Source organism: Lissotriton vulgaris, chromosome 3_1, assembly GCF_964263255.1.
Source record: "Lissotriton vulgaris chromosome 3_1, aLisVul1.2, whole genome shotgun sequence".
NCBI lineage: Eukaryota > Metazoa > Chordata > Amphibia > Caudata > Salamandridae > Lissotriton > Lissotriton vulgaris.
In genome coordinates, this window is record NC_141689.1 from 339,676,587 (window position 1) to 339,691,930 (window position 15,344).

Genomic DNA, 15,344 nt, shown 5'->3' on the forward strand with positions numbered 1-15,344 from the left:
GACTGCTGGCGCCAGGAGGGGTCTTCAGTACCGGCCTCAGCATAGCTGCGCCACATAAGAGAAGACTCGATAGGATTCGATGGGACACCTACACTTAGCCCACTGTCACAGCCACTTGTATTTAGTCTTGATAAATTCACTGCAGCATGTTCATGTTCATTTTTGCTTTCCCCTAACACGCCGGATAACATTGTGGGTATTGATATGCTTAAACTTTTCCGTGCTACAATATGTTGTTCCCCAGAAGGTGTGTGTGTTATTTTAAATGATAACTATCCAATGGTTGAGAGGTCTTGTCTCATTAACGAGGATGTTGCTCTGGCATCGTTACCTAGTACTTTGTGGGCTACATCAGAAACTGATGTGGGACAAATAGTTATTCCACCAGAACATATTCAAGTGAAGGAAGGTGCTTCGTTAATATCGTAAATATCTCAGGAACCACAGTTCCGGAGTAGATTGAAAACCTGGCTGTTCATTAGCCCCTAGTAGCCATCACCCTACTTTTAGCCTGCCGTCTGCAGCGCCGGGACACCCCAGTTGGGGGTAGCCGTGCGCTTTACAAGCTTCAAAATAAATAAATAAATAAATAAGGCGAAGAAGCATTAATACATATTGTTCAGTCTTTTATCAGAGTGGGGGTTGTGGAAAAAGTTCCTTATAACATTTGTAATAGCCCTATTCTTCCTATTTTGAAAAAAGACACTGACACTTAAATTTATAGATTCATCATTGACTTACGAGAAGTCAACAAAATTGTAGTGCCCCAATAGACGGTTGTTTCTGACATCACAACACTTCTTACTATGGTTCCTCCTACTGCAACTACATTTAGTGTCATTGATTTGAAAAATGTATTTTTCTCAATACCTATTTATCCCGACAGCCCCTTTTTGTCCAGCTTCACTTTGAATAATCGATCCTTCAGATTCTGTAGAGCTCCACAAGGGTATACAGAGAGTCCTAGCATTTATAGCCAGGCATTGAAAAGACAGCTTGAATCCTTTCCTGTACCAAAAAGGTGGCACTTATTCAATATGTTGATGACATCTTGTTGGCTGCCGATACCCCTGAACAGTGTGAAGAAGGTACACTGTCATTGCTCTCATTCCTTGCTTCTTATCATCATAAAGTTTCTCAGAAGAAATTGCAATATTGTAGACAGCAGGTTACCTATTTAGGTCACCTCCTGTCTATAGAGGGACTTGTACTCACACCAGACCGCATTCAAACTATCTTGGACATGCCTGTGCCCTGTACTCAGAAGGATGTTTGTGCACTGATTGGCCTTACTTCTTTCTGTAGGCAGTGGATACCTAGTTTTTCTCACATTATTAAACCCTTGTTGGCCCTTTTAACTAAAGACACTCCAATGCCTCTTCCATGGACTACTGAATGCCAGAATGCTCTTCAACAGTTACGTCACGCTCTTTGTTCTGCACCAGTATTAGGAACTCCAGACCACACTAAGGCCTTTACACTCTATGTACACAAGAAGGACGTTTGTGCTCTCCCAGTTTTAGTACAGACACACAGTGATAAGAAGCGTCCTTGTGCATATTTCTCAGCTGTCCTTGATCCAGTTGCTCTTGCCCTGCCTGGTTGTTTTCGAGAAGTGGCAGCGACAGCTGTGTTCATACATCAAAGTGAGGGAATAGTCTTGTCACATAGATTGCTTGTGCTAGTACCCCATTCAGTTGATGCTCTGTTAACCTCATCAATGCGGCGCGAATTCCGCCGCAGTGCTGAACATTCCTATCGATCTACTTGTTAACATCTACACCAATAGCGGATATGCTTTTGGGGTTACCATGATTTTAGGCAACTCTGGAAGGAAAGAGGCTTTCTTACTTCACATGGGACCAAATTGTGCATTGGGAATTAGTACATAATCTCCTTAATGCCTTGACATATCCTAAGAAAGTGGCAGTTGTTAATTGTAGTGCACACAAGAAAGTGACTGATAAAATAGGAAATGCCTTAGCAGATTACACAGCGTGTGAGACTGCAATGCAACAAAGTACTATATCTATGTTTGTTGTTAAGTCACAGGCTGAACGTTGGCATGATGCCAGACAAGAGGTGCTGGACATGCAACAATCTGCCTCGGTCGATGAATTAGACCAATGGTCCAAGGAGAGAGCATTGGACGATGAAGGCTGTTGGAGGAATAAAGAAATAACCAAATGGATGTTACCCTCAGCCTATTTACATCCTATGATTTACATGGCACATGGGCCAGCACATGTTGGAGCATCCTCAATAGCAAAGCAACTTATGCAAGTTTGGGATCATCCAGAGATTATCGGTACAGCTAAGAAGCTAGTCCAGTCCTGTCTGGTTTGTCTTCAGTATAATCCTGGAAAGGGAACACAAACTCCAGCAGGAGGGTTTGCAATACCTACTGCACCTTTTGAGGTTCTGCAAATTGATTATATACAGCTTGAACCAGGGGTGTGGAATTTAATAAAATATCTACTTGTCCATGGGGCAGGTTGCTTCATAAATCTACTTGTCCTGTAACAAAATCCACATGTCCCTTTGGTTCCATGTAGTGCAGCAACAAATTATGCATTATATACGAGCTCTGATATAGTCTCTCTTGATTATGCCAGGGCTCCTACCATGGTAGTGTTTGAATACTTGCAGTCCTCTTATGTTGCCACGTTTCCGCAGATCTACATATTGGGGTTAAAGGTAGCGGTCAGCAATAGTTCCAGGGTTAGAAAGCCCTTTTGAATCTGTGCAAACCTACTAACATGCATGTTGTAAGGGTTTTCAACAACTCCTCTCTAATCTTTTCCCATACTGACAAATGTTGGAAATTTACTCCTGACAATGACAGATGTAAACCTTCTTCCAGAGTTGGGAAAAAAGTGGTTGGAGGGAAAGTGAACTACAAACACTTAGATTTCCACATGAGCAAATCTACACCTGCATATTTGCTCATGCTAAAATGCAGTTCACAAATATTTTCTAGGAGTACTATTTCTTGATCTACTTCTGTAAATGTTTGGGAATTCACGAAAGCCATATAGCTGCACTTAATGCAAGGACAAATACCATGGGTGCCCTTTTGAGACTTTCTTTAATAATTGGGCCCCTAATTTGGTCTGGTATTGACCATGACCGTTTGCTTTTATTAAAAGTCTGTCTCTCTCTCTGTATTGGCTGGCTTCACTGTGAGTGACCGCATTCTGCTTTTTCAGATGGAGCATATCGGCACACAAAGTAATTTTGTTCAGTGCGAGTAACTACTGTGGCAGTGTGTGCTTTTTGAGACCAAAAACAATTTTTGCTTTTGCCAATGTTTGTTACAATGGTGAGGGCCCTGCAGCTCCCACACCAATAAAGGTTTACAAAAACCATGCCAAAACAAGTCACACATTGACAAAACTAAAAAGCTGCCCACCAATTTCAGACCTACTGGCTTTGCCAATGCTTGTTTATTTTTGTTTCCCATAATATTATTGGAACTGGTTACACTGATTCTCCATTATGAATATTTTTGGGAAATACTAGCATGCATCAAAAACATGCTACTAAATGATGCTGCAAAGAAATGGTACCAGACATTTTACAGTAGTTTAGCTAAATGTTTTTTTCCTGCTTTTATTTTTTTTATGAACATTTTATTTTGAAAGCAAAGTATCATCAATCTTGCTTTCAAGTTTCTTCAAATATTTGCATCAAATCAGAGAGCATTCTGGGAGGATTATACATAGACTAATATTGCTAAACCTTAAAAACATGTGTGCACGTTTTTATACTGGAAGCACTTTCAGTAGTGCAGTTAGTGCTTACAAGATTTACTTTGAAAGCTCACCCTAATAATAAAGGTTTTCAATTAATGAACCATAAATACAAGTTTGAACAGTGTAAACATATGAATAAAAAGATTACCTTAACTGCAGACTGTGCCCTTCCCTGATCCATCTTATGGTACTGCAAACTGGCAGCTAAAGGGTTTGCGCAGCAGGGGTGGGCCTACTTGTCCAAAGGACAAAATACACATGAAAACCTGTTGCCTTTGACCCTAAACAATATGTCCTGCGCGTCGGGCTATAGGAATTCCACATCCCTGCTGAACGCTGTAATAATCGGAAGTATTTTCTGGTAGTGGTGTGTGCCTTCAGTAAATGGGTGGAGGCATTTTATAGGGCAAGTTGTTGAGTATCTCATGAAAGGGTTGGGAATCAAGCAGAAGTTTCATGCTGCTTTTTACCCACAATCAGCAGGACCAGTGGAAGGTTTCAACTCTACCCTCAAACTAAAACTGGTCAAAATACAAGTTTCCACATCTTTGAAATGGCCTGATGCCCTGTCATTAGCTTTACTATCTATCTATCAGATCAGTACCACATACACGATCTGGCCTCACACCGTATGAGGTGGTTTTTGGGAGGCCAATGAATATTTGGGGGATTCCTAAGCCACGCCCTATACATGATGTACCCCATGTATTGATGAATGACTACTTGTCTCAGTTGACTGACAGTTTGTCTTATATTTATCAACAGGTTCGGGAGACTCTTCCAGACAGGTCACAAGGTGAGGGCCACTGCTTGCGCCCTGGTGACTTTGTTGTCACAAAGTCCTACCAGAGAGCCGGCTCCCTAGCACCCAGATGGCGAGGCCCTGAGCAGGTGCTCTTGGCTACCAGGACTGAGGTTCGAGTGAGAACTGGGTACACGCGACACACTGTAGGAAGGTGTTGCAGGAACTAGTGAGCCCAGCTGTGTTGGCAGATCACCACGACATCCTGGACACCGAGAAAGGACAAGCTACATCACCTGAAGGACCTGAAGAAGTCTTCCTGGACCACATGATTCCTGGTGCATCTCGATATCAGCTGCGACCCCAGACGAAAGAAGCAAACTGCTGCAAGAGTTTGTGATTGAAAGAGTATTTTCAATATTGGACTCACTTTGATTGTTGTTCTCATTGCTATAATAACATGGGTTGTAGAGGAAGTAGCTCCTGCTCGAAAACTACTGACTGCTACAACTCCTGTCCCCATTGTACACCACCATTTCACTCTTCCTTATCACGAGCAGAAGCATAGACTGTCTTATCTCAACAATACGTTCATTCAAATGTTGCATCAGACCCATAATGCTACAAACATTACCAACTGTTGGGTGTGTGGAATGATGCCATCTCACAGGCCACTGAAGTCATCTGCGGTGTACCCCAAGGGTCCTCACTCAGCCCCACCCTCTTCAACGTATACATGAGCCCCCTCGCGGCCATCGCACGCCAACACAACCTCAACATCATCTCCTACGCCGACGACACTCAACTGATCCTATCACTCACCAAAGACCCGAACACGGCCAAAACCAACCTGCACGAAGGAATGAAAGAAGTAGCCGAATGGATGAAGCACAGCCGTCTAAAACTGAACTCAGACAAAACAGAAGTCCTCATCCTAGGCACCTCCCCCTCCGCCTGGGATGACTCTTGGTGGCCAGAGGCCCTTGGAACAGCACCTATCCCGACGGACCACGCACGCAACCTGGGCGTCATCCTGGACTCCTCACTCTCGATGAACAGACAAGTCAACGCCGTTTCTTCATCTTGCTTCAACATTCTTCGCATGCTCAAGAAAACATTCCGCTGGATCCCCACCAAAACTAGAAAAACAGTCACTCATGCTCTGGTCACGAGCCGACTGGACTACGGAAACACCCTCTACGCCGGTACCACCGCAAAAATCCAGAAAAAACTCCAACGCATCCAGAACGCTTCAGCCAGGCTCATATTAGACATACCGCGTAAAGAACACATCTCTGGCCACCTGAAAAACCTCCACTGGCTCCCCGTCAATAAGAGAATTACTTTCCGGCTCCTAACCCACGCACACAAAGCACTCTACGAAATCGGACCCGAATGCCTCAACACACGACTGTCCTTCTACACCCCCTCCCGCCAGCTACGATCTTCCAACCAAGCCCTTGCCACTGTACCTCGCATCAACAAAACCACCATGGGAGGCAGATCCTTCTCCTACCTGGCAGCTAAAACCTGGAACTCACTTCCCACTCATCTTCGCCTTACTCAGAACCACCTAGCATTCAGAAAGCAACTTAAAACGTGGATATTTGACAAGTAATTCCCCTCCCTTCTTCAAGCGCCTTGAGACCCTCTGGGTATGTAGCGCGCTATACAAATTTATTGACTTGACTTGACTTCATTGTTTTGCCGTTTTCACACTATGGCTCCTGTAGTGCCTGGTTTGCATTGTTGTGGGCCTCTGAAGTAGCTAACATTACTTATAGCTAACATTACTTATGCTGATGTAGGAAGACTAAACTTTCGGTTAAATAGAGCCTGTTAACCTGATGAGGAAGGAGATCCACAAGCTTAAGGAACTGTAGGGAAATGGAGGAGTATCGTTGGGGAAATTCCTCTGTGCGCTATGTTTTCCCTAACACTCGAACTATCAAGGGTAATGGACCTCCTGTTATAGCTATTACTAGAGCTTGAGCAGACCTTTGTGTGAGCAGTATTGGCAGTATCCCTGTGGGAAAAAGTGACTGTAGTATAACATTGAACATTTCTGGAATAAACAATGGTAGTTTTTTGTCCTCACATAACACCTATTTCATTTGTGGAAATAAAGGTTATTACCACCTACCTAATGGGAGATCAGGTAGTGGCTTTGTGTCCTTTTTGGCTACCACCTGTGTTTTTGGCACCTTCAATATACCATAAAGACTATAAACTGTTCAGCGACATTTCTAAGAACTGATTCAAGAGGACAATAAACAATGATGAGGTGGATCAAACTGATACTGCACTGCAGCAGTACGTTGACTTTAATTTGAACTATTCTTCTTTGTTGGTGCGGCCTTACACAGCAGAAAAATAAGGCGCTTGACATGTGTTGTGGAGGCTGCAAACCAATCAGATAGCTATGGCACTTGGAAATATCACAGAAGAACTACAAATTGCGAGAATTGTGGGGCTCCAAAATAGGATGGTCCTTGATGTAATTCTGGCTGACCGTGGTGGAGCATGCCTCATCATTGGGAGTAGCTGCTGTGTGTATATCTCTGACCACGCCCCTAAAGTTTTTGAAGCAATTTCCAAGCTGCACAAAATAGCCACTGAAATCCATCAGGATTCAGGGACATGGACTTTGAATGGATGGCTATGGACTATGTTTACTGTATGGGGCTGGAAATTATTGTCAGCCCTATGTATATTTACTGCGATTCTTTTAGTTTTTTGCTTATGCATACAATGTGGCCCAATGCTTTTATTCCCTTTGTATTTCTACTTGTACACCGACTAAACGAAATGTCACAAATGTAAAAGCTAGCTTGCCAATGGACCAAGAAATTACTGAATTAATGATGTGCACAAAGTTTTCCGTACTCCCTCAAAAGTATAGGAAGATGTCTTCAGCATATGCTAAAAGGGCCGTCTGTGGAAATCGCAAATAATCTCTGTTAGCATAAGCTGAAACCATCTTGTTTATGGCATCCATTTTGTCAGCTATGTAATTCTTCCATTCTCTGCAGCTCGTCTTTTTCCCTGCCTGTGCTGTCTATTTTAGTTAACTCCCTGACTCAGCTAAAAGTAATATGCATGCTAAAGAGTTTGTACCTGCCAGAACACCTGGTCTCAGACTCAACTGTCAATCTCTTAGTGCTGCCATAAGCACTCCTGCCCCCCCTCCCATTTTGCTAACTAAGTGATTTCCCATTTGCCCATATTGTCACCATATATGTTGTACACAACAAGAACCATCCTATATGCTGATGGGAAAAGGGTAACTATTATATATTTATCCAACTGCCACATGGGACTCACTTGTGTGGAGCTTTACACATAAACATCATAAAGCCTTGTATTATTTTCAAATAAATTCTGTTTCACAAATTAATTGCAAGAATAAATTACAGGAGGAAACCTGAATGTTGGGAATACTGAAAAGAAACTCCTGGACTCCCAAATGAATGACAATATAGAATTGCAAAATTCAGCACGTATACACATACAAGTGTGAACATTAAAGTGTGAACAAGTGAATAGAATAGGGCAGGCGATGCACTGCTCACATTTAAATACAAACAAGACATATAATACACTGTACTATTCCCAATTATATTGTTGTTTCATTCAAAGTTCTTGAACCAAATGGGAAAGTATGTCAACGTTTCGACCACTAACTCACTTATGAGGTCTCCTCAGGACTTCGTTGTTTCCCATTCACACCTTCCACTAATGTGAGGTTATCTGCTTAGCTTTGCTAAACAATCAAATAATATTCAGAGTCCAAAGGCTCTTTTCAGGAGCAGTCTCGGTAGTCCACACCTCCATATATGTGCTGTCTCTATGCCATACATTACAAATATAAACATGGGGTCCAGATGGAATGGTCACCACTACTGGAAAATAGCAAAGGGCAAAAATGCTCCCTCCCGCTGACAAAGCGTGAACGAGAGCTTTATTGGCGGTAGGGAGTATTTTTGCCCCTTATATGACAGTTATAGCTCACAATAATATCAAGACCATAATATGCAGTGATCAGTAGCAAATTGTAACTTATACTTGTTAAATGTACATAAGACATGTCGGCTATGAGAGCTGTCCATCACCAGTACTGTACATTCAAAAACCAAAAATCACGAAATAAACAGGTATGGAATAACTGAAGATATCTATCACACATTGCTGGTAAATTTTGAGGACTTTAATATCATCCACCACTACAGGTCTCAAATATCTATACAATCTGACTGCTTCCTTACATTTCGCAAAGACACTCAGATATGGCATGATAATAAAAATGCTCAACCCAACAGATCTCTCCCTCCTACCATGCCAGTTCAATCTGAGATTTTGTGAACAGTTGTTATCTTGAACAATCCAGTGCAGTAACCAGCTAAGCAGAAAATATCAAAAGAAATACCACAAGGAGACCTGCTGAGCTGTTCAAATCTTCCAGTATACTGAAAAGCATTAAACTGCATGTCTGTCTCTCACACTTCATCATCCACCACACTGCTACACGCCAAGTCCATAACACAATAACCGCACCTAGGGCTTAAAGTGGGATGGAAACAAGGGGGTGGGTCTCTGAATGGTGCGTGGCCAATGTAATTAAGGGTGTGATTTAAAGATTGTAAGCAGAAAAATGTGTGCTTAGCACAGTGTGCCGCCCGACTTGTATTTTGCTGTTTCTGTCATTGCATCCTGATATGCGATGCAACTAGTAACATCATATCTACAACAAGTAAGGACTATTGGCTTTGTCAATGGTTGTTGGTTGCATAAGATAAATAAGCAGCAACTATGGCTTGAATATAAGATTGAAAAAGCTTCCACTTAAAGATCTGGTGACACCAGGACAATGTTACAGCTCCTGAGTTTCAAAAGGAAGGGAAATCCAGAGAGAAAATTACTCTCTTTAAAGGATTTCCCATCCCTTACAACGCTCACCTGGCATGACGTCATGCCGTAACTTCTCCACTAGTGAGAAGTGTGACCACGCACACATCGATGTGCTTGCTGTCACTGCAGTCCGGAAAAAAACAGAACGCCAGTGCCAGGGCACAAAACAGAGCCCGATAGAGACCCGTTTCAAGGCCCCCTTTAAAAAAACTACCAGTGCTCAGAACGGATGGAAACGGGCCAACTTAAAGCCCTAACCGCACCTTGTGATCATCACACACGACATGAAAAGACTTCCCAAATGAGATCAAAACAAAGACAACATCCTTCCAACCACTCACCCTGCACTGTGTAACGTGCTATCCATGTAGGCAAGTACTTCAGCGCCCCACATAGGGGACGAAAGTGCTATATAAATGCTGCAATACAGCCTGTGGTCTAGGTTCATTAAAAAAATATGGGAACTGTGATGCTACATGCAAGGGCACGGGGTGAGACAGTGGGGGCATAATCTGAAACCAAAATATTCTGTCACTTTTTTCAGTCTTTCACCTTCCAGTAACTAAATATAAAATAAGGCACAGCTTAGATGAAACTTAAATGCAAGTTATGTTAATCAGTGGGAAATGCACTGTACATTATGAAACCTCTAGTTAACGCACTGCACCAAATCCTGGATGGTGCAGTGGAGAATAGTGACTTGTGTAGGTTTAGTGATAAAAGGCCCCAGTCTGTGACAGAAAGCCCTGTGTACATTAAGTGATTATTTTAAACTTGCAATACACACAGTATAAGATAGACTACTACAGAATGCGCAAAGGGTTTAAGATAAAAAGTGTTTCCAAAATATAGATTTTTTGCAGGCTGTACCTAGTTTTTTTTCTTTTTTTATAACGGTCTTTTAAAAGCATACACACACTTTACAACTTAGCTGGAAGCTCTCTTACAATACCCCTTGAAAAGAATAAACACCCCGCGGTCTAGGGAGCCTCTCTCTGCGCCCGCGAGGCTCCCCGTGGGAAAGGGACACTCCAAGCCTCTCATAGTCCACTGAAATTTCTTATGGTCCAGGTAGACTAGCTCTGAGGCACCTTACCCTGGAATCAAAGTAGATGCCGCACTGGAAGGAGTCCTCGATGTACAGCAGGCCATGCCCATCCCCCACTAGGTTAAAATCGACGATCACCAGGAGAAGAACCTTAATAATACCGAGCAAACTCGAGTACTAACTACTCAGGTTCAGCAGCCTCACACTCGTGGCTGTTTTTTTAATTTTTATTTAATGCGATTTTATATAGCGCGAACTTTACCCGAAGGTGTCAGAGCGCTTTACATAAGAAACTGTTGCACAACATAAGGACTAAGGATTACATGTGTTACATAAAAGATACAAACAGAAAAAATTGCACATGTACAAGATGTAAAGTCACACAAGGAAGAGATACACAACGAAAGAAAACTTGCAAATGTACAAATAGTAAAGTCACTCAAGGAAGAGATATGAATGGATATACTCTAAGAGTCACATAGGAATGGTAGAGAGTACAAAGGTCTACTGCATATACTAGTGATTAGGGTTATCTCTATAAACATAAGGAAAGGATACGAATGGATATACTCTAAGAGTCACATAGGAATGGTAGAGAGTAGATATTTACCAATATCCGTCTCTCTGCCCGGCGGACACATTTCTCATCAGGCATGCAAACAGGTGAGAGTTGCCCATATTGTAATAAGCATGTCTAATTTATATCAAATTCTTTCTTTACAGAAAGGAAGGACTTTATCGCACTGCAGACGGACTACGGACTTCCCAGCCCAGCAGATGACAAGTTTAAATGGTGTTCATGCGATCAGATTTACACATACCTTCCCCTTTGTAAACCGTTCATCGTCGCTTTTAAAAACTCATTGCATTTCAATGGGGGGGGCGCCAAAGTTCCAAAAATGCCGGTATCACTTCCACTTAAATAAGTATCACTCTTACGATGCACAGTCAAGTATATTCTTTGGAGCAGCACATCAAAAGTTTACGAGGCTGCCCGTCGTTTCTGAGAGTACGGTGCCCACCTGTGGACTACTAACATGGACCATCAGTGCATTCAATTTCACATCATTCATCTTTAACTGATCTTGTAACGGCTGTCATGTTTTCGTTCCGTAATTGTAGCACTTCCGGGTTGCATAGCAACCAATCCTACGGCTGAACATATCCTGGGTGCCGGTTATAAATGAGCGCTCTAGGACGTGAGAATTACTGTCCCTCAACCAATCCCAGTGCGCCATACATCTGTGGTGTGATGGCCTCACATGCCTCTGTTCGGGCTGTGCAGTGCAGCTCGTAAGACGGATGCTGCTGTTCACGTGGAAGGGAGTGGGTCTTAACTGGAGCTCCTACTTTGACGGGGTCTAACACCCTATCTATTTCGGGCGGGGAATTGCCAGATTAGGCTGGAGAGGAGGATGGAGGAAAGGCAAGGAAATGACGGTCAATACAGCAAGAGCTGCGCGCGGTATTGTCTTGTATTACAACAGCTATTAGAGGTGGGCAAGCTAACCAATTAAGAAGGGATCGCCGAGCCAACGGCCTGAATTGGCTCTAAGCCTGTGCTCCAGGCGAGCCCCGTAAACAGATAGCATGTAAATCATAGATCAAAAACCGCGTGACTATACGATACATACTCTTCGAAATTGAAAAAAGTGTATTTCTTTAACATTCAAAACCTTTTCACCTTAATACATGAGCTTGTATCCTTGCATGGAGATATTTTTAAACATTAACTTAGAGGCGTTCCAGCCCCCTCTGACGTAATGCCATTATGGAACTGAGGTTCGAGCCAGTTGTCGAGTGCACTCGATATGGACCCTAAGTTATTAATTGAGATGGAGCACCAATCAAGGCTATTAAATCAAACTCGTGTTTTTAGTACAGTTCACTTCTTGAACTCCACTATTTGAAGGTGCCCATATTGATATCCAAGAAAAAACAGACTCAGTGAAACAAATATGTTGCCAAGAATCACGCAGTTTGGTCAAGTAGAGAGGACAGGACTCTTCCTTAGTTTTCTGTTTTCCCATTGAGCAGTTTCGCCACTCGATGGTCCTCTTTCTCTCGTTTTTATCATCAAAAGTGTATACTTTGTTCCTGTTTACCAAACTCCTCTTTTCTTCTGTGTTTTTTTAAGGAAATTCGATTCAAGCAGCAATGCACAAAAAATGAAAAACCGATTGTGTTATTAAATAGTTCAGCCGGGAAGAACAGCTAAATGCACTAGGTCTGAGGACATCAAGTTTGAGCTTTTTTTTTTTAAATTAACTTTTTATTTCTCAAATCACAGTTATCATTATCGAGCACAATACATATCGATTTGAAGGTACAGTATAATTTACACTCACGTGTTTACACATTGTAGGCATCTAGCAGTTGGACAGATTCAATCTTTTGCAAATTGCCATATCGTCTGTTGGTGACTTGCAAATCTCACCCCTGAACACATTCCAAGTCTCCCACTTTCGATCCCACTTTTTGGGGTAACCTCGCATCTTGTATACCTCCTTTTCTGCTATCATGCAGCGATCCATTTCTGCCACCCATCTAATCGTTAAAGGCTGTACACTGGAACCCCAAGACATTGGTATAGCCCTCTTTACCAATAGGTATCGCAATGCCACCCATTGTTGTTCAAGATCAGTGGCCTCCCGTATGTTGAGAAGCCCCAACCCTGGCGTCAAATTAATGTCTTTACCTATCGTGTCCCTTATCTTCTTGGTTGCACTGTCCCATCAGGGACGTATCTCGGGGCATTCCCAGAGGACATGGTAAAAAGTGCCATCTTGACCGCAGCGTCTGAGGCATAACGCGCCTGCAGTGCAGCCAATCTTGCGGCTCCGCGTTGAGGGGAAGAGGGCACATCGCATCCTCCAAAATCATTGCTGAATGTAGCATGAGAAAATACCCCCAACAACACGCATAAGGCTCATGAGGCCTTTTGGTCAATATCATGAAGTCTTCTTTATACGCATAATGAGCGTAAACCGACCACGATACTGAACTAGGTACATTACACCTATAGTTCACCCCCCCTTTTTTGTATTATACACTTTAACATTTACATTTCATGTGAGTAAGGTGGGGACCGTTGTGCATTTCCCGTCCTGAAGAAGGAGTTTCTGACTCCGAAACATGTCCATGTAGACGCACTAACGAGGTTGATGTACATAATTATACACTAACAACCTCCCACTGCACCCCTTTTAATGATACCAGCCAGGGGTTTAATTAAAGTTTATTTTTTCACCCCATGAGCCAGGTATTTTTTAATTTTCACTACCCCACTACTCGCATTAATTAGAACCCCCCCAGACATAGTCCACTGATGGTGCTCCCACGTAGTCATCGGTCGCAGCACGCTGCATCCCGTAGAGGTTTGTGAAGACCCCGATGATGAAGCATGACACCAAGGGTCCTGTTGGTGTGTGAGGGGTATTTAAACAACACTGTGTGCTCCCCACCAAAGTAGGGACCAGCACCCCCACTGTCCGAGTGGTTTCCAATTTGTTTATACAATATACTCGAGGAGACAGAATCCACTTTTTCTCTCCCTCCCTCCTTTGTTATGTATTTGACAATAGATGCTAGCCTTTAGTCCAGGGGTAGAACACCCTGTTCCAAGCTCTCGTAATGCATATTCTTAAGGTGTGGAGCTATTTTTAGGGCCATGCCTTTGAGGATTTCAATTGGGATCCCATTAGGCCCCATTGCCTTCCCAGAATTAATGGCAAATATGGCTTTGCAAATTTCTTCTGTAGTTATGTCAGCATCTAAGGCTTCTCTGTCACTGTCTGAGATGGTGGGAAGGGGTATTTCCTCCAAAAGCTGGTGTGAGTCGTTGGTGGAGGTGGTAGTTTTGGAAGAGTGTTTCGCTTCTAGGTGGTCTGCAAATGCGTCTGCCACCTCCTGTGGGTCAGTCACACTGCGTCCTGTCGTCGAGTGAAAGTTCTGTGACCCACCTGGCCCCCTGATCACGCCGCTCTAACCACACTAGTATTTTCCCGGCTTGTTCACCCAATTCATACACTCTGTGGCGTGTGCGGAGGAGTCTAGTCTGAGTTTTTTCCAGAGCGAGAGCGTTATATTCCAGTTGTTTATTTCGAAAATCCAAGCCGTAGTTTCGGAGGGCGAGGTGTTATGTGCTGTTTCAAGGTGGAGCAAGTCACTTTCTAATTGGGTCAGTTGAGCATTTTGGTTCCTAATGTATCCGATTTTTAATGCTAGTGCCCACCCTTTAATCACTGTATTGTAAGCCTCCCAAATGGTGCTGAGTCCACAGAGCCAACATGCTCATTAAAATAATAGTCTGTGTGTTCTGCCAGGTTGTCTTTAATATCTGGAATTGTCAAGAGCCATGGATTAATGATTATGGGACCTTGGTCACGTTTTCGATGTAAAGTAAGGTCAGTCATGAGGGGAGAATGATCTGATATACCTCCCGGGAGGCCGCAGGGGTGTCGGAACAGGTCTGTGTCCATTAGTGATGTGAGAAGATAGTCAATGCAAGACAAGCTGTTATGCGCATTCAAGTAATGTGTAAAATATGCAGTGGTGGGGTTTAATGTTCGCCAAATGTCAGTGATACCCATCGCTTGGGCAAAATCCGCCATGTGCGTAGTTCGTCGGTGTGATGGTCTTTGGGGGTGCCTGTCCAATGTCTCGTCCATCACCATATTGAAGTCACCTCCTAATATAAATGTACCCTGGGGGAGATCTACAAGAATTTTGCCCAGGTCTTGTAGTGCAGCTCTACCCTGTGATGGTGGAAGATAAACTGAGATTACATTAAGGGGTCTGCCCTCCCACATCACCTCTAGCACAACAAATCTACCCTGCGGATCACTCCACACCCGTATGGGTGTAAGGGCGAGAGTTTTACATAGGAATA

General features: G+C 43.1%; 1 protein-coding gene across 1 annotated transcript in view; it reads right to left on the reverse strand.

The window, feature by feature from the left end:
* Positions 1-11,589, reverse strand: part of CPLANE1 (ciliogenesis and planar polarity effector complex subunit 1) — a 2,360,818-nt gene extending 2,349,229 nt beyond the window's left edge. Inside the window, exon 1 of the mRNA XM_086960545.1 lies at positions 11,275-11,589. The gene's annotated coding sequence lies outside the window, so the exon portion shown is untranslated. The remainder of the gene's footprint in view (positions 1-11,274) is intronic.
* Positions 11,590-15,344: the final 3,755 nt, after the last annotated feature.